Raw genomic sequence first — 4,257 nt, forward strand, 5'->3', positions numbered from 1 at the left:
TTGTGAGGCAACTTTCAGGGATCTGTTGACATGTACCACCGAGATCCCTCTGCTCTTCCGCACTCCCAAATACTGTGTTTACTGCCACGGCGTTTGTCCATTTAAAGTGGACCACCTCACACTTCCCAGGGTTGAACTCCATCTGCCACTTCTCAGCCCACTTCTGCATCCTATCAATGTCTCTCTGCAATCTTTGACAATCCTCTACACTATCTACAATGCCACAAAACTTTGTGTTGCCTGCAAACTTGACAGCCCACCCTTCGACGTTCACGTCCAGGTCGTTAATAAAAATCACGAAAAGGACAGGTCCCAGAGCAGATCCTTGTGGTACACCGCTGGTCACTACCCTCTAATCTGAATGTACTCCCTCCACCTGACCCTCTGCCTTCTTCAGGCAAGCCAATCCTGAATCCACCTGGCCAAACTTCCCTGGAGTCCATGTCTTCTGACTTTCCGAATAAGCCTACAAAGCGTGGAAATTTGCCAAATGCCTTAATAAAATCCATGTGGGTCACATCCACTGCACTACCCCAATCTATATGCCTGGTCACCTCCTCAAAGAACTATCAGTCTTGTTTGACACGATCTGCCCATCACTAAGACATGCTGACTATCCCTGATTAGACCAATATTCGCTGAATTCACATCGTTCCTATCTCCAAGAATTTTTTCCAGTCTTCTCTACCACAGACGTGAGGCTCACTGGTCTATAATTACCAGACTATCCTCACTAACCTTTCTGAACAACCCTCCAGTCCCTCCAGTCCTCCGGTACCATTGTCGTGGACAACGAGTATATAAACATCCTAGACAAAGGCACAGCAATCTCTTCCCTCGCCTTGTGGAGCAGCCTGGGGAGTATTCCGTCAGGTCCTGGGGACTTATCCGTCCTAATGTATTTTAATAACTCCAACACATCCTCTCCTTCCATATCAACGAGCTCCAGAACATCAACCTCACTCATATTGTCCTTAGCGCCATCAATTTCCCTCTCATTGCTGAACACCGATGACAAGTATTCACTGAGGACCTCGCTCGCTTCCACAGCTTCCAGGCACATCTCCCCAATTTTATGTCTAATCTGTCCTACCTTCACTCCTGTCATCCTTTTGTTCTTCACATAACTGGAGAATGCCTTGTGTTTCCCTATACCCTACTCGCCAAGGCCTTCTGATGCGCCCTTTTTGCTCTTTTCAGCACCTTCTTAAGCTCATTTCTTGCTACCCTATATTACTCAATAGACCCATCTGATCATTGCTTCTTAAACCTCATGTATGCTGCCTTCTTCCAGCTGACTGGATTTTCCACCTCACTTGCCCCAATGGTTCCTTCAGCCAGCATGCTTTATCTTCTTCACCGGAACAAATTTATCCCTAACATCCTGAAAGAGATCCTTAATCATTGACCACATGCCCATAGTACATTTGCCTGCAAAAACATTATCCCAATTCACACCCGCAAGTTCCAGCCTGATAGCCTCGTAATTTGCCATTCACCAATTAAATTTTTCCTGTCCTCTCTGATTCTATCCTTTTCCATGATAATGCTAAAGGCCAGGGAGCGGTGATCACTGTCCCCCCCGATGCTCACCCACTGAGAGATCTGCGACCAGACCCGGGTCGTTACCTAATACTAGATCTAATATGGCATTCAACCTAGTCGGCCCGTCAACAAATTGTGACAGGAATCTGTCCTGGACACACTTAATAAACTCTGTTCCATCTAAACCCTTGGAACTTATCAGGTGCCAATGAATATTAGGGAAGTTAAAGTCACCCATGATAACAACCCTGTTATTTTTACATCTTTCCAAACTCTGCCTCTTAATCTGCTCCACGGTATCTCTGCTGCTATCAGCGGGCCGTAGAGTAACCACAGCAGAGTAACTGCTCCTTTCCTGTTCCTGTCTTCCACCCATACTGACTCAAAAGAGCATCCTGCTTCATCACCCACCCTTTCTGTAGCTGTAATAGTCTCCCTGACCAATAATACCACATCTCCTCCCCTTCCCGCCCCCCATCGCTTGTAAAGAACTGAAATCCAGGAATATTGAGAATCCATTGCTGCCCTGGTGCCAGCCAAGTCTACGTAATGGCCACTACATTATACTTCCATGTATGTATCCAAGCTCTCAGTTCATCGCCTTTGTTCCTGTTGCTTCTTGCATTGAAGGAAACACACTTTAGCCCTTCTACCTTACTACCTTTACAACTTTTATGCTGCTTCTCTTTCCTCAAAGCCTCTCCATATGTTAGATCTGGCTTTACTCCATGCACTTCTTTCACTGCTCTATCTCACGGTGTCCCACCCCCCTAGCATTATTACTTTAACCTTCCCGAAGCATGCTAGCAAACCTACCTGCAAGGATGTTGCTCCCCCTCGAGTTCAGGTGCAACCCATCAAATCTGTACAGGTCCAACCTTTCCCAGATGAGATCCCAATGATCCAAAAATCGGAAATCCTGCCCCGTGCACCAACTCCTCAGCCACGCATCCAAATGCCATCTCCTCCAATTCTTACCATCACTATCTCGTAGCATTGGCAGCAATCCTGAGAACCCTTGAGGTCCTGTTCTTCAGCATTCTGCCTAGTCCCCGAAACTCGTTCATCAGGACCTCATCCCTATCTTGCTATGTCGTTGGTACCGACATGTATCACGACTTCTGGTTGCTTTCGCTCTCGTACCAGGATGTCATGCACCCGGTCAGATTCATCCCGAAACCTGGCAACCATTCGGATGTCCTTCCCACATCCACAAAATCTCCAGTCTGCTCCCCTGTCGATCGAGTCTCCAATCATAACATAACCTGCAATACCAGGGCTCAGACCTATAAAACGCCGAACATAGTGCAATGAGCACATAGATCTATGCACGCCCAATACACTGCGCCGAAGCGAAACACTAGTACAAACACAAACCTTCAAGGATTGAGACGTATTTAACCCTGACACTGAAGTGTAATTCATGGACACTGTCAATAACTTGCCTCCCGCTGGGCATCTTTCAAGATGTAACGTAGAGTTGATAAAGGGGACCTTTGAAATGCTGTGTGCCTCAATTTCCAAATGTTTTGAAGTGCAAGCAGGAGAAATAGGAACAGAAGCGTAGGCAGGTTATGGAAAGTTGCAAAAGTACCAGAGTGGTGTGTGACTATAATTTCCCCAAAATGGTCTGGGATTCTTAGTGTAGAGGCTTTAAAGTTCAGAATCTGTTTGCAGTAACACTGCTTGCAGTATCCTAGAAAGGTTTACCAGCACTTACAGAATATTTATGTCATTTTGTGCATATTTTCCATGTCTTCCTGACTGGCCGCCTCATTGTCCGGTTTGGAAATAACAATGCTTGTGAGTGGAATAACCATGGATTAGCTTTTGATACCGTGAGTCCATCACAGGTACAGATCTCCCTACCAAGGAGTGCATCGAGAAGGACTCTCGCTCAGAGATAATTGACACTCTTGTAAAAGTTTGATCATGTACCGACTGTAAGATGCATAAACAACGTCATGCAAAGTTGTATGTCTTGTTATATAAATACGGACTATGTATAACCTAGAAACCAAAGCTCTGGTGGCGGTGGAGACCGCTACAGACTCTCCATGACAACGTATCAATAAACTATTAAAAAGAAACTCGAAGTCGTTCTGGTGTCCTTAGCTAAAATTTCCACGACAGAATCTGGCGACGGGGATGGGATCTCCATTAAACGAGATCCGAATAAAGGCTAGCTAAGAGAGCAGAGTTAAATAGGGACAGCTCTAGCTGAAAGGGGGTAGCGTCCGAATTACTACAGTCCTGTTCTAGCAGGAGCGGGGTAGTTGCCGGAGACCTCCCTGTGGGAGAGGAGTTAGTCGATAGCCTAGCGTCCGGCCAGTGACTCAGAATAGGGCAAGACGCCTGCACGGCTGAGGCTGGTGGAAGTCCTCAGTCAAGCGAGGACTACAAAAAGAAAAAAAAACACGGAAGGAAAAATGTCGGAGGAGCTTTCGTCTACGCAGATTGAGTTTAAGTGGGCGCTCACTGTGAACATAATCTGTACAAAGAAGCGTTCTGTCTTAACTGTAAGTGAAATCTTAAACATGAAACGCCAGGCGTCGGCCGGCTAGAGTTAATTCTGCCAATAAACCGACAAGGTTCGGAAGTAAGGTGAAGACTTTGAACACAATTTCAGGCAGGAAAGAACACCGCCAAAAAGATTAAGACGATAAAGCGGCCCCGACGTCCAGGGAGTTTCCACCTCCGGATGCGGGATCA

Source organism: Hypanus sabinus, unplaced genomic scaffold, assembly GCF_030144855.1.
Source record: "Hypanus sabinus isolate sHypSab1 unplaced genomic scaffold, sHypSab1.hap1 scaffold_785, whole genome shotgun sequence".
NCBI classification, from domain to species: domain Eukaryota; kingdom Metazoa; phylum Chordata; class Chondrichthyes; order Myliobatiformes; family Dasyatidae; genus Hypanus; species Hypanus sabinus.